Genomic DNA, 27,982 nt, shown 5'->3' with positions numbered 1-27,982 from the left:
GAAACTTCTTGTAGATATTTCTTTTTAGAAAGTTTAACCCTGCACCTCAAAGTGGCGCTGAAACGTGAATTTAGTTAATACCTATCTGTTTTGAACTAGGTACTTAACTAATTAACGCGTGCTGACGTTTTGAGATCATAATTTTCTAACTTTTCACAAGTTTTATTTTACTCCTAACTTTTATTCATACTTACGTATGTTTTTCTTTCGATTCCAACGTCGTAGTATTTTCTAGCAACTCTTTTCAACAGTACAAAATAGTTTATTTAGCCTTTGTACCTTGCGTCAGCAAATGAAATATCTCTATACATATGAATAAAGAGACTTTTCCTGACTGATTGCCTGATCTGATGATCTTAACCTGGATATAACTGATCTCTCAAACGCACAGGATATCATAAATCATACGCAGACGAAGTTGTATACATCCGCTATTAATAGAATTTCCGATTATATAACTTTGAACCTAGTACTCGTAGCCCAGCGGCTGCAGGTTTTAATATACTAAATGGGTAATGAATTTCCCATTTTGCACAGTATTTATATTCCTGCCTTCTCGACGTCGAGTGCGGTTTGAGCTGATGTGCACGATGCAGGTAATTAATTAAAACTTCACTAAATTGATCCTGATTTAGTTAAACAGCTGTTTGGCGCAGTGCACCACGCGTGATATGGAAAATGAAAATCACTTTAGCACGACACATCGGAGCAAAAATAACTGAGTGGAATCCAAGTCAATCTAGCTTCATAAGCTTTATTGAGTGTGCCCAGTCCAGACTCCGATCCACCTGCTGCACAAAGGATTTGTTATTTTTGGCTTAGCTTCCTGTGGCTATTTCAAATTTATTGACTGCTATTCGAATTGGTTTATTAAGAAATTGAACTATTGTGAATTTTATCAGTTAAAGATACGTTATATTACAATCTCTCTGTAAAAAAATATCTTGGCTGTGTGCTATGGCTATATCCAGTACTTTTGTGCGAAATTTAAATAAACACGTTAAAAATGTGAAAAAAAATGTTCGATTTCCGATTTGTTCGGCGACGAGATCAAAATAGTGTATATATTGAACTCGTCGCTAAAAAATAGAAAAAAATCCTCCTACTTTACAAGTGATATAATTTTGAGGGTAGGCCCTGATGAGAATCGAACCCAGGACCTCCATATTTAAGACCCCAGCGCTCACCGTTGCGCCAGTCAAGAGAAGAATATTTTCTTGCCTCTATATCTCTACTGTAATCAGTAGAATTAAATCTTTTTCTGCAAGGATTTTTAACTTTTTTTTATACAAAGAAAATGCCCGACGCTTACCACTCTGTTGGGAAAAGTGAAGTGGTTATGTCACTATGTGGGACTTGCACCAACTAAGGACTACAATATGCAGAATATTGACAATAGTATTGACGTGTCCGCGGGGAGCCTACGAGTATGTCCTTCAACGAACCTATTACGGGATGCACTTTAGTTTATGCACCTCTATTCCGACCGCATTTCGTTCTGAATAACACGTATTCGTTGGTATGTGTATTAGACGTTTATCAGACGGTGAACAGTGAGCCCAGCTGGCGTATTGTCTAGACGTGCGTAACGTAACTGCAGTGCTGCGGCTGCGGGGGCCGCACCGCGTCCTGCCTCCCTGCCGCTGTGATCTCCGTGCTCCGGCATCCGCAATGCGCAAAACCTATCTAATAGCACAGAGCAAGGATAGTGATAACGACTAAGATACGAGGAGGTATCTTTGCGACGAGTCTGAAGTGGAGTTTATTTCGAGAAGGTCGAAAATTTATTTCAAGAAGTCAGTCCGACACTCCAACTTACTAAAACCTTTCTAATAGCACAGTTTATTTATTATCTTTGCGCCGTCTGAATTCTCAACAATACTGAAGTGTACTTTTTTTTCAGGTTGACTGTTTTGCCCTATTAGTTTTAATAGCGTTACGTTAGCGGGTTGTCGAGCCTCGGAATGAGGATCAGCCAAGAATGAATTTAATCCCTCGGGCTTCAAGAAGCTAAGGGATCGTCGTCCTGAGAGCACCTCGAATGATACTCGGCTTCGGTATCCACTATTTTATAGTGGATAAATAATAGACAGCATAACCGAGTAACTAAATCGACCACCCGTCACGTTCACGAATCCGGCGCCGCGTCCGTGTTTACGAGTGCGGGCATCTAACCGGGATTCATTAAAAAGGCGCGAGTTCCGACGTCTTGGATATCTGTGGTAACTTTGATCTGCCACTCCGTCCCAGCGATGATTGATATTGCGGGTTTACACACAGTGTTAGGCTGGGAGCACACTCTCGGCCCTTAGTGTAAATTATCAAATTAACAAACGCGCCTACAAAAATAACACCGGCGCTATTTTAAAAAGACTAAGTTTGAAGTTGTCCATACATGATAAAAAAAGTAATAATTAAACACTGATTTTTGAAATAAAACTCCGCAGTGCCTGGTGACCCAGAGCCTTGAAACATATTATTGAAGAAAAAATTGTAACCGGTGTAATGCACAACCGTATGAAACATAAAATATGAACTGTACGAGTAGTACCTACGAGTAGCGCATTCAATTCGGTCCATTCAAAGAGTGCTATGGTGATAATTAGAACTAATTCTGGTTTTCGAATTTAAATTCATTAAACAACACTTTTAGCGAAATGCTTGAAAAATAATTATATTTAGTGCAGAAATGGAAGACTGAATAACGTAATATTAAGTCTACTTTGGTTTGACGTAGTAGTGTTTCTAAAAAGAGTCGATTCTGAAGAGCATAAGTATAGCTCTTAGTATAAGATTTTCGAATATCGAACGAAACGCTATAACGTCAAAGCAAAATAGATCGTATTTCTCGTTTTAGAGTGGCTAATCCTGTCAGCTTATAGAGTTGCCTGAAGAAGTGTGCATGAATTGGAAGTTGAGCTTTAACAGGTTGATAAGTTCCTTTTTACTATGTTATTATAATATTTGGACACTCAAAAACGTTTGTACACCGTGAGCGTATAAAGCTTATGCTAAGGGTATGTACACTGACTCAGTGTGATCTTCGCCTTAGCACGTTGTATCGGCGCGACCGCTTCCCGTTTACAAATCCGCTCCATAAACCACTCACGAAATTAACCTCAAAAGGAAGTTGTTTATTCGGCTCTTGCGCACCCGCACTCAGAGCATGCCTTTTTATGAAGAAGATGTTAAAACTATTCAGATATTATATAGATAAGAGCACATAGATACGAAGATGACAGAAAAATAACGTTATGTTTTTGTTATAGATATGATGTGGGGAGGAGGGGTGTTTGTGTGAGTCTGTGCGCGTGTACGTGTGTTTGTTTAAGTGTCTCTACCATATTTATTTATTTAAATTAATATTCTATATATGTATATATGATACATATTATACCAACCACGGACCAAGCAAATGGCCCCCTGAGGGTAAGTGTAAAACCAGCGCCTATTGGTAAATAACACCTTGCATAGCATTCAAGGAATACAACGTTGTGGATACTGCCTAAACCCTTCTTATCCTGAGAGACTTTTGCATTGTGCCTATGTGCTATGGGGCTGTAAAAGCCAAATGAGTTATAATGATGAATAATTTTGCTACTTAGTAGGATGTGCACAAATCCATTAACTAACAACGATGTAATCTGTGATTTTAAACTAACTTTTGATTTTTAAAGTTAATCAGTATTTTTTTACAATTAAATTGCTTAAGTTAAATTTGTAACTTCAAAAAATGCAAGGAATATAAACTGCCGTAGCACTCTATGTTGTCCTGCAACTATAAAACATATCTTAGAACTTGTTCTGAGGTAAAATATGTGTAATGAATAAACCAGCATCAAAATCGGCCTAGTCTTCAAAAACTGTTAACAGAGAATAAAACAAGAATGTAGCGCCCATATTGTGTGTATTGTACAACTGACTCTGAAGTGATAACTACGTGTACATCATGTAAAGAACCGAATTAAAGCGGCCTAGAAGACCATCTGGAATGATTGTGCATGAAATTTCCCCAAAAGCCGTCCCGTTTTCGCCACAGGTAATAAACTATGACCAAATATTTTGTTTATTATCGCCTTTAAATAAGGTAATACGCAGGAATAAATATATCTACACTTCCTGTGTAAAAACACTGATAACAATAAAGCACTTAATACAGTCAGTCTGGAAATTAATTGGCCATACGAACCAGTTTACTATGCATTCATTAGCAAAATAATTTGAATAAATTTTCCATTTAAAAAAAATAGTGTTTAAGAAACTATTTTTTATCTGGTTCTCTAACTTACTTATCGAAAAGTTTTCTTTAGATTACGATAGAATTAATTCTTTATGTTAAGGCGAGGCCACAACCAGCGATCAGCGCCTTAGCGTGGCGATCAATCATGGCACGCCGATTTCAGCTAGTCTTGCGATTGGTCGCACGCTGGACGCAATCTTGAATGCTGCTAAGGAATCGGTGATTTGGCCCTCGTTTTGGTCCGTCCTTGAGAAAGAGGTGTATAGAGTAGTGATGAAACGGATCCAGTCTTAATACAGTAGCTCAATATCTGACAGATACCTAAAAATGAAAAATTGAGTTTCAAGGATATAACATCTGCTAACAAGGATTTGAACTGATCATTCCCCGGGGATTCATGCCTTCGATCAATTATGTATAGATAACTAAATAAAAATTTTGTTTTTTATTGGTGTTTATCTGTTGAGTGTTTGAATTATTTAATATAACTAATAATATATGTATTTAAAATAGGATATTCTATTATTCAGTTTGACTGATTTATTTTTCAATAACCAAAATAGGCTTCCTGCCATACTTCCTGTTAATGGATGATGGAATACTTATTTTTCAACGGGCACTGACAGCACTTCTTATATACATATAAGGATTCACTATTTCCATAAGTATGTACCTTACCTCGAAATTGGCCTTATTTATCGAAATTGTTACGTAGGATAACATGTGACCGTAAAGTTCATAAAGATGCAATATCAAGGATCAAGGTTTTCGTCGCAAAATAGCCTCAACTGTGACTTGGAAACCATAAATATTGTTTTGGTTGGTTAATGTCATGTAGCGCTGGTAATTATTTATACAATTGGTCCATTTGCTCTTGACACAAAACTGTATCGAAACGAGCAAATATTTTAAACAATAATCGTTTATTCACCATTAATGTGTTATTGTGTACCCATCTGTGTAAAACATATTGCTTTTATTTCTAATGACGACAATTTTGTGCTTGATTGTATTTTGCCTACTTTACCGTTCATTTTACAACTAGGTCAACTAAAACTGCAACGTAGTTAATAAATGAAAAATGTACTCTTATGAAATAATTACTATTCTGTATAATAAGTTTTACAGTTAAAACCGATAATTATATAAGAATGTTTTTCTGCGTCTGGGTGTTTATGTGTAAATAATGTATATAGGAAATATTGTTATCAATCAAAGTTGTAAATAATAGCACGGAAAAGATAATAAAAAATATTCCCCGGAACCAAACGTTAAACCGGCAAGTAAAAGTATGTCTATCCTTTGTACAATGCTTCTTGTAGGAAAAGATATCACTACAAAGTTCTCAGATTGTGTACAACATTATCTATGGTCCGTACTTAGGTATTCTTACGTACTCTCTTACTCATAAAATTATTGTTATATTTATTTACGCACGATACGGGACTATATATTTGGATTGGGGAATAAACAAATAAAATATCGAACGAGCAAATCGAAGACGATACTATGAAACAATATGGCTGAAGTACTCAAACTTCTGTTCTTCGCGTTGGTCGGGTTATCCACGAAACTTCTTACTTTCCGTTAGCGTGTTCTTATCTGACAAATAATTTTCTAGAAGCCTTGTTTTAATTAGTGTCATGTGGCAAGGCATGAAGCGTCATCACAAATTGCACCTCGTATAATTTCAGACGTCTTGACTGCACTCGTCTGAATAACACTTCACTTTCGCCTAAATCCTTCTTTTAGTGCCTAGGTACTGAACAATTACTACTGCTATCAATACCTCCTTTAGATATAACCCACTCCATGGTTTTAAACCTACTAAGTCTACCAACCTTATAGTCCTTATATGCCTGAGATTTTGATAAACGATGATGTAGTTTACTTTTCAACCGTAGGTAGCTACACTTGTGATTTTCTTTGGTGGTCAATTATCTCAACTAGGTAGGTTTGACAGCCGATTGGCGCAGCGACCCTGCTTTCTGAGTCCAACTCCGTGGGTTCGATTCCCACAACTAGAAAATGTTTGTGTGATGAACATGAATGTGTTTCTGTGTCTCGGTGTTTATATGTAAATTATAAGTATTTTTGTATATTATTCATAAAAATATTCATCAGTCACCTTAATACCCATAACACAAGCTACGCTTACTTTGGGGCTAGATGGCGATTTGTGTATTGTCATAGTATTGTTATTTATTTTTTATATAGCTGGTTCTTCTTCACCACTTTCATTGGATTAACACAACGAATTCTGAAAAAAAAAATTGTACATATCACGACTCACGACGCCAATCACGAGATTTACGACATAATTGACGTCAATATTAGCAGAGTATGGCTTAATTGACGGATACGGGCAGGACCAAGTGCACTCGATGCTTCCCCAGCCTCGGCGGGCTGTTGTCGGCGATACATAACACACACAAAGGACACACACACGTATGATATCTCTAAGTGTCATTATGAGTCGTAGTAATGAGCCCGGCGCACCCTGTAAGCGCTCTACTTCTAATTGGCACATTTTTTGTTGGTCCCATTAACCCTGTGACACGCAGAACTAATGAAAAACAAATGCAAGTATTATTGCGATTGAAAGCACGGATATGAATTTTTAACAAATTTAAAGCATGTTTTTTATTGCTTTTCATTTGCTTCTGGACTTGAATATTTTGATCGAAAACTTCATTGGAATTTTACAGCGCGTTTTTGTTTAATCAAATTTTTTTTATCTTTTAAATCACAAAAGTAAATCCTGGCAATTCCAAAATACCATTGAGTTAAAGTCAAAGCTCGTACCTCCCTCTGCTCGGTACTATAGATAAGTAGAACGAACTCGATAGTAAAATATTTAATCAATGGGTCGTCTTTTTTTGCGTTGAAACAAAAGCAAGATTCGGATTTAACGTTAAATGCACTACATAATTCTATTTTTAAATCTTTAAATTCTGAAACTACTGAACCGACTTGAATAATTATTTCACCATGAGAAAGCTACTTTATCCAAACGTAACAAAGGTTATATATTTGATTTCCTATGTAGGTAAATCGTGCCTTTTACAGATATTGTTTGATAAACGACTATACCAATAAACACAACCTTAAGATTTAAATAGTTCAGTAGATCCAGAGATTACAACCGACAATCGCACAAACTCACAAACTTTACCTCTTTATAATCTTAAGTATAGAAGTATATATAAAAAACACACTTCCCCTGGCGGGCGTGGGCGGCTTAAACAAAATACTACACTAAGTGTAAACCTACGTGTAGTGTTATTATACTTACCTACGGGGCTATATTATTTATTCCTATAGCAGGCAAGTTAGTAACTTACTAATTAATGAACTTTTTATTATTAACATATTTAATCTAATAACATTTATCCACGTTCATTATTTTAAACGATTGTAAAGTCAGTAGGGTCCAATACATAATTAGCATTAATCACCAATTCATTATTATTCAATTTTTTAAAGTTCTAATTTTTTGCTTATACTCAGGTCAAAGTTCAAATTTAAAACCCGATCTTGGAGAGTAGGTACGCAGCGGGCGGGTCCGATTATTATCAGTAAAGCGGCTTGTTAGTTGAATAAAATACACCTTGGCGTAATCAAAATAAGTATTTTAATTCTAAAACAAGAACGACAAAAATACTAACTTCGAAATGCTTGTTTGTGTGTCCCTCCTTCATGCACTAACTTAGCGACCAATAAACTAAATTTTTGGCATAGATTTAGTTTAAACGACGGAGAGTAACATGGGCTACTTTTTATATATACCGAGAAAACAAACGATTTACACGGGAACTGTGGAAAACTGTAATAAACGCGGACTCTCGGGCTGCATTGTTCAAGCGATAGTACCTAGTTATTAATAAAAAAATAAGGGGATTTATCACTAAGAAGTCATAGATAGGTTTTTACCTTAATGTGATCAAATATTTGAGGGTCTAAATAAAACCTTGTCTTAATATATTTAAAAAAAAATTTAATTAGTAGGTTCAAAAATAGTAGTAATATTCCGCCAAACCGCATGGTAACAGGTTGTTTTTAAACCTTTTTTTCATGAATACCTAGGTTATATTATATGTTTTAAGCTATCCTAACAACATGATACCTACGTTTTATTGATGCTAAACGTAAATAATAGAGATGCAGCAGATGTGCATCACTATGAACTGCGAGGTGTTTACAGACTCCGTTCGTGAGGTCACTGCCCTCGCGACGGTACCGTGTATCTACCTAATAAAACCGTCGGTTTATTTGTTAAAGCGTGTACTGGTTGTAGCTTACTCCTGTGGTAGTTATTGCGATAGGAGTTCCCTATCTTACGTACTTAGGTAAAGTGAACTTTGCACGTACGTCATGTCGTCGGTCCATGCGTATACTCGGCAGAGCACTCCTTATGACTTCAGTTTTAAAGATCAGTGATAATCAAACTCTGAGAATCTGTAGCGTAGGGTGTAATTTATAACTTCTTTATTAGTTATACTAAAGTTAAAACTAAGAGAATTCTACAACCTCCTCAGGGTGTCTACAACCTAACGCCGGCTTAGTCCAGTAAACCATATTGTAAACTTAAGATAACCCAATATTTATTCCATATATATATAATCAGAACATTGTTTCGAGTCATCATACCCGGCCTAAACCCTTCTCATCCTCTCAGAATGAGGAGGGTTGTCTACCCCACTGTCCAACTGCGGATTGGTAGACTTCACACGCCGTTGAGAAAATCATGAGAACTCTGAGGCATGCAGGTTTCCTCACGATGTTTTTCCCTCACCATTGAAGCAAGTTATATTTAAAGTGCTTAAAAAGCTTTTAGGCCGTTAATGAGTTAAAATGATAATGATATATATCTAAAGCTATACAAGCAATATATTAGGATTGATTCGAATCCTCGAAGGAAATGTTTTTTACCGACTGGCGACATAAAAACCAAATATAAGTACAAAACATACTATGGTGACATGTTTTTTATTTACATGACTCTTATTAGGAGTATTAACTTACTAAACTCTGGCGACATAGTTTTTCTTATATGAACCCGTGAACCTAACACGATCGTTTAATATCATCAAATTCAATCGGCGAAAGTAGGTAAGACTAAACACGCATTTTATTTCGGTCACCGATCAAGTAATTTAAGTAAAGGCTTTTAAGATCTTATTTCTGTTTACATAGCGCAATGTTTACTTTAATTTTGAATATATCTTGCCGTATCAGGTATATTATTTCATTTTTAGCTTACTGTCCCACTGCTGGGCATAGCATGCGCCGCTGCTCTAATGTGGGCTATTTGGATTTAACGTTTATCCATGTGGTAAGATTTCTTCACTATGCCCTCCAAGAAGTGTGAACCCTTCTGATTCTGAGAGGAGATTCGTGTCCTGTGGTAGAACCGAATGATAATCGTCATTATGAACACATTATTTCTTAATTGTTGCATATGCCTTTATTACTTAAAGGTATTATATGTTTTCATATATCCACCTACATAAAAAGATTACAATAAAGGTAAATAAAAATGTGTATATTACACACTACTCTTAGTTAATAAAAGCAACATTTTAAATCAATGAATTTATTCATTTGCTGTCACTTTTTGTGTTATCTTATGATAAGGTTTATTAGCGGCTACTTATTGGTGAATATGCTATTTTTTCTTGTATTAATTCTTAGTTTCAAGTTGGGCCTTAAAATACATAAAATTAAATAATTGTATGATATGGGAATCATTTAACAATAAGAAGAGTTTAGGCCCTAGTCCACCACGCTGGTCAATTGGAGATTAGTAGCCTTCACAAAACTTTGAGAACTTGTAAAAAAGTCTCAGGCATGCAGGTTTCCTCACTACGTTTCCCTTTACCGTTGAGACAAGTGATTTCATTGTTTAAAACATGCATAACTCCAAAATGTTTGAGGTAGGTGCAGAGACTGAAGTCCTTACCACTTAATGCGTAAACGGTACAGGCTTAAAAGGCCCTTTTACTAAAATTGAGTCAAGTTTTTGTTTTTTTTTAAACGTTTCGTTATTTTTTCTTTCTATATTTAATACGTTACTAGATGACTCGAACTTCTATTTTAAACAAAATCCTGTGACAAAGTCATTGAATTTGGATTAAGACAGTAGAAACTAGTGACCGTAAGTAAAAGTTAAAGACAGTAGTAGTTAGATTTATTTTTGTTATTTGTGCTTTTTTTTATTTATATATTTATTTTAAAGTAGTTATGTAATACACCAAAAGTTGTCTGGCAGAGATAGCTATACTATATATATAGCTATCTCTGCCCGACAACTTTTGGATTAGGCTAAAATGATCGAGAACAATCCGGTGGTGTAAAATTATTGTTTATATTTACTGGATTAAGACGTTTTTCTCAATAAATTGTTGACTAGTGTAGATATGTATACTGTATTGCAACAAATTCCAAATATTAATGATAATTACTAAATAACTTAACTATTACTTTATCAAATTGCATAACAAATATCGTGTATGCAAAAATGGTAGTCCATTAGGTACTTCAATTACGTTTCAACATTACATAGACAATAAACTAATCTGCTACGCTGTTCAATTGATCGGCTACCAAGGAGGTACAATACATGTCTTTGAACTGAAGATCGCACATTTAATAGCACGCACCGCACGTGAAAAGTGCGCTGTATTTAAGCTATGATTTTGTATACGCATTGTAGTTGCTTCTTCAATCTAATGTTTATACATAAATGTGCAAATTGTTGCGTAAAAAACTACAAATCAACAAACTTAAGTTTGCTTTTATGATACAGAAGGATTGCAGAGATATAAAAACCGTAAGTGTTTTGGTAGTCTTTGATCTCAGAATATTTCTCAGACTACCAAATTCAATATATTCTGAACATTGAACTGAGTACCGACATAAACTATCTCTATCTAAAAAATTAGGATACAACAAGTTTCTTTTTGGCATCAATAATAATTGATAGTCCTTATATTTTAAGCGGTCGAGGGTCAAGAACTGATTAAATAATTAATTAAACAATTGGTTTTGATCGCATAATAAATGCGATACTTGCGGTGCACACTAGTGAGTATATGCGATTATCTTAAGTTTATGTTGGTAAATCAAAGGGTGTACTGAGCCTTGTGTGGTGGTAATACGGGTTATCATTTGTACAGTTTTAAAGTTAATTTTCTTTGTAAAAGGAGACAATAGGGTATGTCGAGTGGGAAGCCGAACGTGGGTGGTTGGGAAGTTGCGAAGTTTAAAGTGCTTTGTGGCGCTTTGATGGCCTGTCAGTATTTTATACTCATTGGATACTCGTTAAAGTGAATCTACTATCATTTCATATGGGTACCATCTTTGTATTTATATAAGAGTATGTACTGATTCTTGTTGAGTCAGTTAAGTCTTTTAAAAGCTCAGTTTAAAAGCAAAGAGCTTAAAGAAAAACTTCCTTGAATACTTAAACAAGTAATGTGAATGTTTCATCAAAAATTTCGTTTCAATTTCAGTATGCATGCGACGCGAATGTAAGTTTTCCAGCTAACAAAACAGAGTTTAATGTTAATCCTTACTAATATCATAAATGCGTGAGTATAATTTTTTGTTTATCCTTCCTCCACCCTAACTAAGCAACCAATTAATTTGATTTTGGCACAGAGTTAGGTGAAAGGTTGGAGAGTAACATAGGCATTTTTCTATCCAGGTTTTACAATCATTATGAAATACCATGCCCCCTGCATGGCTATGGGTTCCAGAGTATGGGCTTCATTTAAACACATCTGTCTGGTTCGGCGTGTGCGAATCTCTGGGACTGAATTGCTTTATAAGGTCCGTCCACGGCTCCTCCTTAGTCGTTCACTCTTAACAGAGTAGTCGTGGTTGACGATGATACATTTTCTCTGGCTACAGTAGCCCCCGCGATGCGCCTCCACTTCTTACGGTCTTCAGCGTTTCGGGAACATTGGACGATGAAGGTTTGTGTTGCAGCTTTTTTTTCCATTATTCCATTTATTGTCCACGGCTAAAAGGGGTCTATTAAACCTGCGTCTTTCAGCGGGCAGTCAATTTAACTCGGCACTTTGGGTTTCCAGGCATGTCGGTAAATCTGATTCTTCTTTGGACCCTCATTTCTTATTTGGATAATTCAGAGAGTCAGATGTACTCACCTTCTCCAGTGTTCTTAGTCTGACTCTTGAGTACATAATTAAAATATTATAAAAATAACTGTTGCCCGCGCTTATTACGATTTTTTACAAATCCCGTAGGAGTCGTTTGTTTTACTAGGTTAAAAAGTAGCCTACATTACTCTCCGTCATTTCAATGAACAATATGCCAAAAACCAAGTTGATTGGTAGCTAAGTTGAGGCATGAAGGAAGGACAAACAAACACACTAACGCATTTATAATGTTGGTTAGAATAAATTAACTTGCATTCTAAGATTTAAGTGCTTGACGACTAACAACTTACTAGGAGCGCATAAAATTCTCGGTGCTCGACGGCGCTCGGTCAATATCCTGCGACTAAACTCGATACCAAGATTCCCTAGAAAGGTTTTACGAGCATATAAACCACAGATATAAACCACGCAAGCCCCGTGCAACGGTCGGACTATAAACTGCAATATTAAATGGATGGATATTAAATAGTAACAAATATCCAGACTGAAAGAAGGAGATTAAACAGTTAAAAAAGTGGAAGGAATTTGTAAAATAATAAAAGTGTCAAATAACCATATTTTTTGTTTAAAAAAAAGTAATAAAAGAATAAGTGTTTATTTGAGACAGAATTTTGTAATGAGCACTTAAAAATACAAATCAGTACGTACCTATTATTGGAATAATCTTCATTAGTTTGTGATGTGAAACTAAGTTAAGTTTAACCCAACTTTTTAAATCAGGTTGTCATTTGTATATCCGCTGACATATATAAATTTATCAGCCGTACCGTATTATCATACCGCAAATATATAATGCTATTTTAAAGGAGTTTGGTCATCCGTTCAGTTTTACGGAAAAATGTCATTTAAAAAAATGACAAAATGTCGAAAGCCTAGGTTGAGAATCTTGTTCTTGTGGCGATGCAGAAGAGCCGAGCATTGCGCGTGCGCTTGTTTGACTTCTGTAAGGTTTACAATTCGACTTTCCAGAAAGTGGTAGGTATTCTGCGCTTGAATTAAAAAACTAAATCCAACTTCAATTAAGGTATTGTTTTTCTCTCCTTGTCTCTCACCCGCCAATAGCAAATGGGTAAGGAGCTTAATGAATTGATCGGTGAATCGAGAACGCAGACATGAGACAATATGGATTACACGGATATTGTTTGCGGTCGGAGAGATTTGCCGCAAGAGCCTGTTAACCTAAACACAACATACTACACAACTGATACCGGTTCGTGTTGAATGTTTATCTTAAGTAAGTTAAATAAATACCTAACTAGATAAATGTTTATTTAACATCTTAATTAAGTAACTAATGATAAGTAGGTAGGCACTTATTAAAGTCAAGTATAACTTTTTGTAATGAACTAAAAACTGCCACTATACCGGTCCGGATGACAAATTTTATAGCGAGGTAACAGCACATTTTCTTTTCCAAAATGAACATTTTTTATTTATCAATCACTTCTTTTTTTTTGTAATTATTAAAGGCCTAAATTTTCATGGCCGCACCAACCCTTTCCATAGAAATTACTCACGTCCGAGAGATCGCTTTATAGAGAAGACAGCCTTTGCACACCTAATCTAGCTTTTAGGTTTCTCTGTTAGAAATTTAATGTTTGCAATAAAGAATTCAAACAAAAAATCAAACTTTCTTGACTTTATTATCAGGGATTTGAAGGACGAAATTTAAATAATAACAAGGCATAAACTATATGGTAATATTTGTTTAAAACAAGTTACACAGAAAATCTAGGAGTATCCAAAATCAACGGGAGCTACTAAGAAGGATTATTTTAAAATAACTGTCTATAGAAAAGAATAAAAAAGAATATACTTAGGGAATAATGCATAATAAGCATGATATGTATAAACGAATAACATTTTAGCTTGTCAATAACTAATAATACTTTAAACGGATGGTGACAATCCAAGTCGGGTCAAAATACGTTTGTCAGGTTCGAGATAAGCTAAAACGAATAAACTCATTAAAGACCAGAGTTAGTTTGTGTGTATTGTAGGTGATGTAGGTACAGACCGATAACCTTTGGATACGGTCTGGTCTTTTGGGTAACAGAAAAAAAACACAAGATTGAAGAGTACATAAAATTCGTTGGTCTTGTTTTTGTGACAGTTACAAAATAATAAATTAACGGAGCAAAATTTAAAACAAAAGATAAAAACGCTATTACATTTTATAAGGAAAACACTTATTAAGAAGGTCACAAGTGGGTTATCACAAACCACACATATTTGAGAGCGCACTTAAATTAAAGAGAAAGCAAAGAATTTATATTATTTACTTAAAATACGTGAAACAACGGACAAGTTTAGTTTTTGTATTATCAATGCAGCCAGATGTTCAGTTCTTTTATTAAGCAATAAATACTTTAATATAGCGGTGGTACCCAGATTTATAATAACGTGCAACCTCTACTGTGAAACAGAACTGTAATTAATTTATATCCAAGTGTTACGGGTCAGAAGATGTGTGAGGAGTATCATATTTAAAATTCTTATCCAATAATGTACAAGTGAAGTTGGCAGGACTTTGGAATAATAGTAATAAGAAAAGTAGTAGTTAAACCCCACCAAAAGCGGCTTAATCACTCAACTATAATAATCTTTTTGTTTGTCCCTAATAAAAGCTTGTTGAGAAAGATAATATAGCCTACGAGCATGTAGTTACTTAAATAGGCAGTACTGCAGTAGTGAGCAACCCGAACTCCTCCGGTCTAGGAGTTCATTAAAACAATGGCACACGACTGGCAACTTTGAAATATTTACGCCGAGAGCGCCGAGTGCAGCGCAAAGAAAGCAGCATACCTACCTTACCTGACTACACTCTCGAGAGCGTAATCGTACTTAAATCCTGACACTTATTGCACAAGTTTTAAGGGATGTTTTGCTTTAAACATATCATAGGAAGACAATGGTTTAATAAACCAGATTGAAGGACTACTATTGTTTGCTATAATCAAGTCTGTTGTGAATTTGTTCTTTATTTTCGATGGGTGGAAGCTATCAAAATACTGGGGCGACAAGCTTAAACTTCAATGTATGTTGCAATGGATTTAAATGGGGTGGAGTATCCCTTAATCTAGTAGACTAGTAGTAAAAAACCATTCAACCCTCTAGCGCCCAAAATTAATCTTTGAAGTTAATCAGAAATCTACATTTTTTTATACGAAAATCTTAATCACATAAGATGATAGATACAGCGTGACAACACTATCCGTAGATTAAAATTTGAATGGACGTCGATTTTGTATATACATATTCATGAATACATTTACTGAGGCTTCAATTATTGGTTTATCAGATTGCTTTGGTATCCTAGCATCTCCTGTGGTCTCATCTTTGATATATTTACATCGACTAAGTCCTCCATGATCGAAGTGCGATTGTAAGTTGTAACAACAATTGAATCTTGAAAGGGATAGAAATAACATCTTGCTTCGCACTACAACGGCTTCGCAATTCCTTAATGCTCATATTTATGTTCAGACCTCCCTGAATAGAAGAGTATTTTTTATCTTTGTCGAAGAAACATAATTTAAGCTGTTAGTAAAATACCAACCTTGTTAATGTAACTTGTAGAATTGGTATACTTTTTTACCGAGGCCCATTTTTTTTAGTAAGAAAACCTTGATTTAGTGATTGATATCCCTAAGTTATGCGCCAAAACTTCCTAACTTCCTGCTACATCATAAAATTACAAATTAATAAGCAATTTTAGTTATAAGAACTAAAGGAGCGCCACAAAAAGTTGCAGCTTTCTAAGCCGATATACAGATAGCTACACATAGGAGATTAGTGATAACTCATAAACCAGGAAGTATACAAACCTGTCTCTAACGCGTCAATTTTTCTATTCCAGCCGTATTTTCTGGAGCAGTCAACAGTCAACCAGTTTTTCAACTGCGGTGTATTGTGACGGACGGAAGAGAAGTGACCCAAATGTGCTCAAGTGGGACAATATACTGCTGCAAGTTTTTTTCAGTAGTTCTGAGAAGCGACAAAAAAGCCAACAAGTTGGCTACGGATATTTATCTGAAATTGTTCTGGCTGTTTGCTCTTTTAGCGGTTAAACTGACCTTGATATAGCGTTTGGCACAAGGCTACCTTTTTCTGGGCATAGCTATAAAGCATAATATGCTGTATTATATACTTTTTTAAATGTACGTGGCGCAACAACGCCTGATACGTTCTTACCATGAAATATATAATATTTTAAAGGGTCTGTCCTATTAGACCACTACGCTATATGAAAAAAAGACTCGTAACCAAAGATTAAGTTGGTAGTTGGTATGTCTGTAAATATTAGACGCGGTAGTAGCCAGACTAGTCACTAGTGGTAAATCATTGGTATCGTAAAACGGATCTTGGAACACTTAGCTTTCAAGTTTCACTCTAACTCCAGCCCTTTTTATAGATTTCATCTTCTACAAAGCTTTCTCATGTTCGTCAGTTAAATTTGTACTGTCTTTACCCTGAACTTCTGATGAAATTGAAAGATGTTCACAGAATTTTTGAAAAATTTAATTATTAAGGGTACGATGACAGAATCAGACGATCTCGTTTATTTGAAATCGTTGTTGTATAGAAACAAATTTAATTTTTTTTTTACGGTAATTATTTATTATTCTAGCTTAGTAGGTATTCAATCAGACAATAATCAATAAAAATACTAAACAACTCAATTAGTCTCAGATATCAGTTGAACTGGTGACGGATTAGATTGGGGCGGATACTACTTTAATTGCACTAATGGCACAACAAGAATATTATTATTTTATTATCATTCCGCACGCTGGTAGTATTGTTTGGCAACAAGCCGAAACGTCGATGGGTGACAGGTGGTGCGGAACTGCGGCTTAATAATGACTTCCTGCGGCTCGTGCGCTGCGCCCGCGACGCTCTCCGAATATATTACACCGACGTCGCTATAGGTATCAGAATTAAGTATTTTAACAGATCTTTTTAAAAAATGGATATTTTAAAAAGATCATGAGTTACCAATTGAAACCAAGAAAACAATCACTCAATATATTCAATCATCATTAGGATTTTCAGTTTTGTTAAACCACTCGAAACAAAAACGAGTCTGATGTTTCACTACTTTTTTTATAGATAGCAGCGTTTTACAGAATTATTTATCATATAGTTTATACTTTTCTTTGAGCAATACCAAGCTTTCTATGCAAGGAAGGAATTAGTTAAGTAATTAAAAAAATATTCTACCTAGGTACGTCATGGCCCTGACAGATAAATGACTTCCGGTACAAAATGAAGACGTTTAAGAAATAAAAAAAGATAAAAACCGATTAAAATATACAAAAAGATTAGAGGTAAACCGAGATTCCCACGAGACAAGGTCGTCTGACGCTGTTACATAATAATACATAATACGATTACAATGATGCACCTTATAAGAACCTAACTGATGTCACTAGCTGAGATGTCGGTATAAATAGGATATTAAGACCATACGACAAATAAATGTATATGATAAGTAAATAATTAAAAGTGACTTGGTACAATCAAGGTACCTACAGATACTTTTACAAACAATTTATCTTTTCTCTATTATAGATTTTACTTTGTCTAAGGGTTATATTACACGGCCGACTGGCGCAGTGGGCAGCGACCCTGCTTTCTGAGTCCAAGGCCGTGGGTTCGATTCCCACAACTGGAAAATGTTTGTGTGATGAGCATTAAGTGTTTTTCAGTGTCTGGGTGTTTATATGTATTTTCTAAGTATTTATGTATATAATATAATTCATAAAAATATTCATCAGTCATCTTAGTACCCATAACACAAGCTACGCTTACTTTGGGGCTAGGTGGCGATGTGTGTATTGTCGTAGTATATTTATTTATTTATTTATTTATTTATATATTATATTAGCTTACGACAACTTTTTTTAAATACGCCACGATGAAAACCAAATTACGTAGCTGGAGGCCTGTTTTATACGGCGTCTTACGGGCTTAGATACATTACTAAAACAAACCCCAGGTAATCTCGTAACGATCCAAGTGTCCATTAGTAAATACGAGGATAATTATGCTATTCATGGATACTGTGCAAATTCATTACCTAAATAAGATTATTATACTGCAAAAACACATATTTTATTTTATAATTTTTATTATAGTGTTTTTTTCCAACACCTGGAGGAAATATTAAATCCATTTCATAAATTTTATAAATTTGATTTATCATCCAAATTAGCTTAGGTACTCCCACGAAACTTTTTATCTTATTATTAAACATACCTACTAAGAAATGGCTAATAAAGTTAGAAATCACAAATGCAGTGTCGCCGTTAGACTTATAGCCATAAAAAGTAATATTTAAGAACCTATCCTAAAGTATTAAGTATTAAAAAAAACTAAATCTAAGCGATGAATTACGAAAGAGGTTTGCTCTTGGGTAATGAGATTAACATACATTGAGAAATAATATAGTGAAACCAAAAATAGAAAGTAATTAATGACAAAATCGCTGCCAGGGAGTAGCTTACTATTAGACATGAAACGTAAACACTGTTCTTACGAGTATCTCTCCCGCTGGGCTTAAAGTGACGACAAGTGCTCTTAATTTAGCTTGTAGCGACTTATAGTTTCCAATGCACGAAGAAATAGATGATAACACAAAACCGAGTTGGTATAGGTCGCGATATCTGACAATCAAAGAAGTTGTAATGTTAGCTACTAACTAGTAACAAGCTTGAAGGCAAAATAACGTATCATTTAAACAAAACAAAACACAATTAATTAAGTATAATGTAATTAAGTTTATCATAATTGAAATAACAACCTGTCTTGATAGATTTTATAGAAACATGAATATTTTTCGGCTTACCTACAAACAACTCTTACGAACTATTCAGGAATTGGGTCGCGTTACGGGGATCGCGTTCTGGGTACATGTGTATAAACCATTTGACTCTACAATATAAAAGTGTCCATGAGAAGCTGACTTGATGATATCTAATCAGATGTTTGATTAATAAACATATGTTTGTTATTTGGTTTTCTTTGCGAACGGTAGTGAGATCGATAGCAGAATCTGATGGTGGAGCTAAGAAATCATTATTTCAATGTTTTATTAAACAAAGCTGAATATAATTCAAGTAAGAGCGACTTTGTCAGAACAAAATATAGGAAGAAATACAACTTATGTGGTTGAGCATGCATTTATCAGACCACAGGTTTTGACTAAGCCGTCCTAAGTTTGCTTATGATACACTCTGGAGTTATACCATACCTAGTATAAAATGTATAACCAACTTTTTATGTACGAAACACGTTATGTACCATAACGTGGGAAACCACAATACTTAATTGCATTATTGCTATTAACACTGCTTGCAATTTCCTGTCCGCTGAAGAGTAGTGTTCTTTCGGAGACCTTCATAAGACCTTGCTAAGGTATTATAAGATGGTGAAATCGACTCAATTTTGGCACAAATATGCAGTACAATCGCTAAAAAATAAAAATGAAAGCATAAAATTGCGATTTGGACTTTTAATAAAGATCCTTAATAAAATGTAAATTTTAAACATTTATCCAAAGACTTGATAGCTTTCACTGAATTTTATCTTAATTAATACGTTTCAATGTTCATTTCAAATTATTGTTCTAATCATGTAGCTGCGTTGGTAGACTAAATCAATAAATATTTAGTTTAAAATTTAATATTTGATTTGTATTTAAACATGAAACTAGTGAAAGGGATTAAATTAAGTTGTGATATCTATATTTTACTGTACCTACGTACTTGTAAATGAGAAGTACGGTTGTCTTCAAATTTTGGTATAAATACTGGCATATCTACATGGTAATCTATTTTATATCCTATAATAAGAAACAGCCAGGAAAATAATTACCTACAATAGGTAGGTGCCACTATGTTGTCCCCATTTTTCTAGCCCTAGGTATCGGATTGTCTTATAATCCTACATTTCCTTGACTAGCACTACATAATTACCAATCAGAAAAGTTCTTAATAGGAACCGCAAAGTAATTCCAGCTCAGACGCCTTGAGTTAAAACAGGTTTCACGCGTGACCAGCGAAATTCATAACGAGATTGAAAATCAACCAGTGTGCACTTTTTGCTACCAGAATATGTAGCAGTAGTTATTTGACCAAAAAAAATCTAAATGTTAAATAAACAGGCTTACTTTTAGTTTAAATGTTAGGTGATATCTAAACATCTAAAGGGCATTCATTTAAATTCTAATTTAAAAATGTTTTATTTATGTAGACCTTACCACAGGCACTTATGAAGTTTTCATACATTTAACATGTTAACACTAATGTTAGGTGATGGTGATAACTGAAATTCGCTGCATCCAAACGCGCCCTGGTCTAAGAAGAGCCCACAACAAACTTAGCCAGGCTTTTTGTTGTTATCACCATCTCACAGTTGAGTTAATATTTAGCTATGAAGTTAAAGCATTTCATAACCAATGTTTTATCATTAATGTAATCCTTAATATTATAATAGGATTTTTCAATGGGCTTACGTTTTATTTGAACTTATTGAGACATCTAAAGGATTTCATCAGGTAAGTTGTTATAAAATGATCACAGTTCCCCTAAATGAAGACCCTTTATAGAATATGGAGCGGCAGCAAAAGGTAATTAAAGTGATTTGATAGTATTATATCGTCAGTCAAATTATCTGAATGATTTATATAATATACCTACCCATAACCTATCATCCATATCATCATTATCTCAACCGATAGACTACAGTCTTAGAATTCTACGTCAAAAACATGGTGTTGATGGCTTCTGTTTAGGTTACTTGGTGTTTTTCAAGTTTCGACAATGCGTTTCGTTTTCCGGTGCGGAGATGACGTCATAGAATCTCTCTCAGTACATCCGACCTAAATGCCCTCTTTCCATTCCTAGTTTAGCTCCGCAAGTCTTAAGTTCGAAAGTTTAAGTGGAAGAAAATTCAGTGTTAATCAGCGAGCAATAGAGACAATTATGTTCGGCTTATATCTACTATATACATACGTTTTATCATAAATGAAGAGATCTAAAGCAGAATCAAGATATTGATGTGGGGAGGTGAGGTGCGCTTATTTAATATATGATCTATCACCAAGTAGTAATAAACGTGAAATCATCAATAGCAGTCGTTTATTATTTCCCTCCTTGATCATTGAATCATGTCAATAATTTACAAAGTATAACATCATACAAACCTAATATGGAAATATTATCTAAATATTGGGTGACAAATATTTTTTCGTAAATGCCAGATATAGTGATAATAGTTATAATAATTGAATTTTAGTTCTCTCTAGTAAGTATTTCTAGCTGGTAGTATGATACAATTAAAACAATCTCCAAACTGGCACAAACTTTAATGTAAACAATATTTTTATATGGGAAATAGCTAACTGATAGTTGATAAATTAAGTGTCAGTGGCTAGTCCGTAAGTCCGTAGTTACGAACACAATCATAGGTATATGCTTATGCACAATCACAGGTATATTCGAATGTTTTCGCAATACCCGCTAACTGCAAAATCTAGATTTCATTATTAATAAATGCGATTGGACCTAGTTTTTTTTCTATACTAATTTCATAATACATCGACGAAGGTTACACCTGTCTAACGTATCATTTGGATCAAAAAAGTATCGAATGGACTTTACAGGTTTTAATGAGTAAAGTATTTTTTCCACTTGAATTTCTCAATGCGTTTTTGTAGCTATCAATTTGACTATACTATCTATTAAGTATTTGCAAGTGCAAATGTTTTTTGCTGGCATAAATTGGTACACGCACTAAAACACATAATCTCTATACAGATAAAATGCAATCAATGTCTGCTAACATAAATAAAGTACACAAACATACGAGCAATCGTCTCGTTGCGCTTCATAAATAAAGATCATAATTCAACGTCAATTAACACTAGTACAAAATTCCTGCGCCTAGTTTCTCGATACGTGCATAATCCTGAAGAGAAAACTTAGTAAACCTATAGCACAAGCGCCTTACTTATTACAACCTGATTTATCGTGGATTTATCTTTCTTATCATCCTGACACTGGCATGTACGCAAAGGTTCCGGGTTCAAAACACTAGGACCAATGGAGGAGGCCATTTATTTTGTCAAGTTTTTGCTTGCAAGTACCAGGCCTGCAGCCACATAAGGAGATGGCATTCGGGCAGACGGTAAAAACTACTAGGTCCATTTACGGCAGGTACATATTAGATCAGGGATGTGCGTATAGCATCTTGCAATACGACCTGTATTCTCAAGAATTAAGAACCATGTTTTAAAATAAAAATAATGTATAAAAGTGGATGTGTGTTCACAGACTGATAATTTCGCGTTGGTTCGTTAAACGTCATTCTAACGCGTTTGTTTACCGTATATTGTGAAATTAATCAGCCAAATAGGTAACAACTGCTATTCGCCATGCTTTGATTATTATGGAATTTAGCTACAATGTACTTTAAACAATAAGTGTGTAATATTTTCGTAACTTCCAAGTTAATAAAATGTCTCATTAGAACGTATTAAAACAGTGACAGTTTTAAAACTAACTCAGTTTTTAAACCGTCACTACAATTTTATTTATTGGTATAGATTCCAGAATATTAATGTTATTATGATAAAGACTAGGACAGAACTGTCTTGGAGTACGTCGTAAAAAGTGCAAAATCAATTAAATTTGACCTAGAGTAATCGTTATTACACGATTTAATGTTAATAAATTAGTTCCCCAGTAAAGATACACCAATTACCAGATACAGCTAAAGATATTTTCTTAATTTATTGGTTATCAAAATTATAATTAACTTTTTCCAACCGCAGCATTGATTGGGCCCGATACGGTTTATGTCTATTACTTTGTCAAGTATAAGATGTTAAGTTCTCAAGACTTTTGACTTGAGACTTGAACTTCACCAATGCAAAAATAATAAAAACAGAAGAAAATTATCTTTTTTTTTTTAAATTTAGATGATAGGGAGCAGGCAGATCACCCGGTGTGAAACAAATACAGTCTCCCATCAAAATCTACAGAGTACCATAGGAACAGAGGCAATTTCATGCAATCTTCCGCGTTTCCACATTCAAGTACACTGGCGTAAGTCTAACACGAGCTTCTCGCTATACTGTTAAATGTAAACGTCGTCCGTTAACATAGTGCACATGTTACTTGTGCAAGCCGTATGTTTACGGCAGATCAGAATACAGTTGTCACCGCTCCTCCTGGTTTATAAGGGAATATAAAGGAGAACGACAGCAGCGTCCTCTGTGCTATTACTACTATCTACTGTGATCACCAACCCGCAAACCCTCCCCTTGGAAAAAGCCTTTGGACCAGCAGTGGACTGTTATTGGCTGTTGATGACCGGTGCAAGCTACTTGCACAAGTTACTGGTGTAAGCGATATGAGCATACAGATTTTTGATGACCTGCATGGCGCAACGGTGAGCCCTGTGAATTTAAGTAGGAGGTCCCGGGTTCGATTCCCTGCAGGAGCAATTTTTAAATTTTCTTTGGTCTGGTCTGGTGGGAGGCTTTGGCCGTGGCTAGTTACCACTCTAACGACAAAGACGTGTCGCTAAGCGATAAAGTGTTCCGGTGCGATGTCGCGTAGAAACCGATTAGAGGTACGACTACCATACTACCTAACAGGTTAGGTGAGATTGCAGTCAAGGGCTAAATCATAGGTATGTACATTACATACCGTTATAACTTTTTTAGCAGGATCGTAAGTTGGTGGGGTAGTTAAACTAACAACTTTTAGCGAGCATCTTGCCCGCTTGTAAGCAAACATTTTGTAAGTAGTAAAAGTGAATTCGAAGATAATTAATGAGTTTGATTTAAAAGTAGTTAGGTAACTATTACATCTAATTATTTAATTACTATAATTCAAGTTTGAATTCTCGAGGCCAAGTTATATAGTTTCCTCTAAAGAATGCTTATAGCTGTTACTTGTTATTGTATGCAGTCCAATTAGGAGGAAGAGTTAAAACCGGGTCGATAAAGTAAAGGAACTACGTACGGCACAAACATTTTAAGAGGGCTATCACCTAAATTTTATAGCTTTATTTTAAGTAAACGAACACACCCGACGTTAAGTAATCATCGATTCAAAGTCGAGGACATTTAAGTTCTCAAGACACTTTTTAACTTCCCAAAAATTTAAAAAAAAAATTAAATACGAAATTTCACCAATGAAAACAGAAGAGTGCAGTGTATATTTTTTTTATGTACGGATGATACCGATCAAGCCAGCAGGCGGGTTACTGATTTGAAGTAATTATCATATCTGCAGAGGTAGACGAGCCACATATGCACTGTGAATTTGTTTATTCTCCCCTCGAAAAACCAAAATCATAGTTTATGAGGGACAGTGGCGTGCACTTCATACATGCGCAAAAGCACCGAAAAACGCAATTTATGCAATTTTCCTGCTGTAAGCATACCCTGTTAGGAAACGTAGTCACGCCACTGATGAGGGAATATCTACATTCGATTAATTAAAAGATCTGGTTAAGAGTAAGTAGTTTAGAATACATCCAAACGGTGGGAATTAAGTTTTTTCTAAGGCGTGAATTTCTGTTAGACAAAGAGATGATACCTAGTATCAATATAATTAAGGCGATGTCACAGTACGAAATCGCTAAAAAAATATTTTTTAACCACTAAACCTTTCAAATGGTGGCATAATAATAATTTAAAGAACTATACGTAATTAAAAGACCTATGTACTTAAAATCTTTTTTTTCCTATTAATTTCAAAAACAACTTGAGTATTTTCAATTCCTAAATAAAATTTTCAAATATAGGTATTTCGAGATAACGTCGATAGAGAACACAAAAGGGAGCTAACATCTCAGCGGTGCTGTAAAGACTCCAATGTGCAAGTACATTCGGATTGTCATTTTATTTAGGTTTCACACGTGTGTGTTATTTACATCAGTAAACTTAAAAGTACCTACCTATAGAGTGTGTAGTATTTATTACATTGTTTTTAGGTTATGAAGGCATGTAAAGCTACCGATGAACCATTAAGGAAACTTTCGGTAGGTAACTTTCGATAAAAGTAGGTACCTACTTTTATCAATAAGGTATGTAGGCAGGTACAGGTAAATAGTTATAAGAACCTATAGTGAACAAAAATAACACAATAGCTCCGTTAAGCAATGTTATCAACTATTGTCAAGAACAATCCGTGAGCTTATGGAATTTACCTCTAATAGGTATCTACCATTTTTGTGTGCACTAGGGAGGTACATACCTATTCTACATATTTTTGAAGAAAGTTTGTTTATTTTTCGGTTCAATTTGTGATGTGTGATTTAGCGATGAACATGCAACCCAGACAGATTTAATTAGGTACATAGGTACCTAGATAGGTTGTTGCTTTTTTTTATTGCGGCGTCGCGTATCGATAATACAATTGACATGAACCATAGTACACTAAAATACCTACTAGATAATCCTAAATATGTATCTGATTTTGAATATGTAGTTTAAAAGTTAGGCTTTTACCTACCTAGGTAGCAACATTTATATGTTAGGTAGGTAGGAAGACATCGTAGGTTAGGACCTAACCTAACCTACGATGCTAATTTTATAGTACCATAAAAATAGACTTAAGTAGGTAGGTACTTGATAAATGTTTATCTCTAGTTTACCTGGACATTAACATTTAAAATCTCAAAATAGGTAAGTTGTTTGATATTTAGGTACGTACCGAATCTTATTATTCATTTTATAAAAAATTAATTCACCTCACCTACCTAACTATTGAGAACTATGATCATTATCCTCCGAATATTATAAGAGGAGAGAGGCATGTAGAACATAAACCCACCACGTTGAAGAAATACGGGTCGGTACTCAGTGGGCTTTAACGATTATTTATCATCACATGTTATTACTCATTAACATCATTGAGGCGTGAGGGTGGACATCGCACCGTAAAAACATGAAAACCCGAAAACTTAGGCTAGATATCTTGGCAAGTAGCAAACCCGGTATTCGAACCGAGAACCTCGTGACCGTACTTGAACATGCTAACCACTAGACCAACGAGGCTTTTCAGTTTATTTATTAAATTTTTCTAGGGTAAGGGTAAATTTCTTGGGGTTAATAGGTATCAGGATGAAATGAAAAATTTCTAAAAGTTTGAAAGGTAAGTAAGTAATAAAATTTTAACGCTATCATAATCTGTAACAAAGATAATCAGAGCTCTGTAATTAAAACGTCCGTTAACAAAAAACAATAGCGCTCGGACATAAAAAAATGCGAGTAACTCCATAAAAGCCGAAAAAACACTCACCAAAATATCAATTCAGAGCGTATTCTTTCCACTCACAAGTCATAACTGCTGTTCCACTACAGTGCTTTAACGTCACAAAAACTCTCACTCACTAATTAATTTGAAACTTTGAAATTTGCGTAAATTATTACGATACGGTTATTATTCGAACCGGCGCCGCGCGTTCTGCGTTACGACGACTGCACGTGTACACTGCACAACGGCTACGTGCAATATGACAGCGGGCGGCGCGGCGTCGTCGTCACGGACAGTGTAGCCAGGCGAACTAACTGCAGTCTGCAGTAGCAGACAGCCTAGTCGAATGAGCCAAGCCAAAACACACAATAGCTTAGTATCTTCACATCGAGTTATGACATAAAACGCTATATTCTGGTAACGTACAAGAAATGTGTGAATATAATAATTGAACATCAAATGGGTCGAGCTGCGGAAAATACCTCTGCGTATGATAGAAGAGCAGCTGCTTCTAGATACGTACTTTATAAAGACGCGTTCCTCAGTTGGGACTTTTTTGTTTTTCGCCTTAGGGCATCGTGTCGACCGTCGCCATAGGGTGGCGTGAAAAAAAAAGTATTTACGTAAGTTTAAGGGTTTTGTTAGCTGATGCAAATAAATAAATAAAAAATATAAAAAATTCGGGTGGGGTTACCCTGAGTTATTTATAATACATACATCTATCGTTTATCATCATCATCATCATCGTAACGTTCCACTTCTATCCTTTTTTGAGGACACCGCCTCCGAAATTCCATCTTTCAGGCATTCAGAGGCGGAAGAGATTTCGAGTACCCATAGTCCCTCCACGCGGCTCCAAGGGAGGCTGTATCTCATCACGTCCATTATAGTAACCAAGGCGTCCGTGTATACTGGACAATTCACAGGACATGTCCGCGGGGTGGATAATGTAAGTTTTCTGACACCAAAATGGCACCGACAACTTCTTGACAGGAAAACGCAATCCCTACCCACTATTGGCCAACCCCGGGAATCGAACCCAGAACCTCTTGATCCGTAGCAGAACATGCCGACTACTATACCAGCGAAGTTAACATTATAATTTATACAAATAAAATTAATCTGTGATTTCAATAAACTCTATCCAAAAAATACACATTGAAAAGTTTTGGCTTTCCGTGTATCAGGGCAAGCTTCCAATCGATTTTTCAAAACTTCGACACATAGCTTTAGGTGACTTTGCAAAGAGTACCAAGGTTACTTATTCAGATAATGTTATTACA

The 27,982-nt window shown here is 35.2% G+C and overlaps 1 protein-coding gene across 2 annotated transcripts in view; it reads right to left on the bottom strand.

Moving 5' to 3' along the window:
* The window catches only part of LOC120624954 (GAS2-like protein 3), a 110,043-nt gene extending 83,086 nt beyond the window's left edge, over positions 1–26,957 (bottom strand). For both annotated transcript variants that reach the window (XM_039891796.1, XM_039891798.1), the window contains exon 1: positions 26,745–26,957. The gene's annotated coding sequence lies outside the window, so the exon portion shown is untranslated. The remainder of the gene's footprint in view (positions 1–26,744) is intronic.
* Positions 26,958–27,982: the final 1,025 nt, after the last annotated feature.

Source organism: Pararge aegeria, chromosome 7, assembly GCF_905163445.1.
Source record: "Pararge aegeria chromosome 7, ilParAegt1.1, whole genome shotgun sequence".
Taxonomy (NCBI): domain Eukaryota; kingdom Metazoa; phylum Arthropoda; class Insecta; order Lepidoptera; family Nymphalidae; genus Pararge; species Pararge aegeria.
This window is presented reverse-complemented; position numbering and strand designations above follow the sequence as displayed.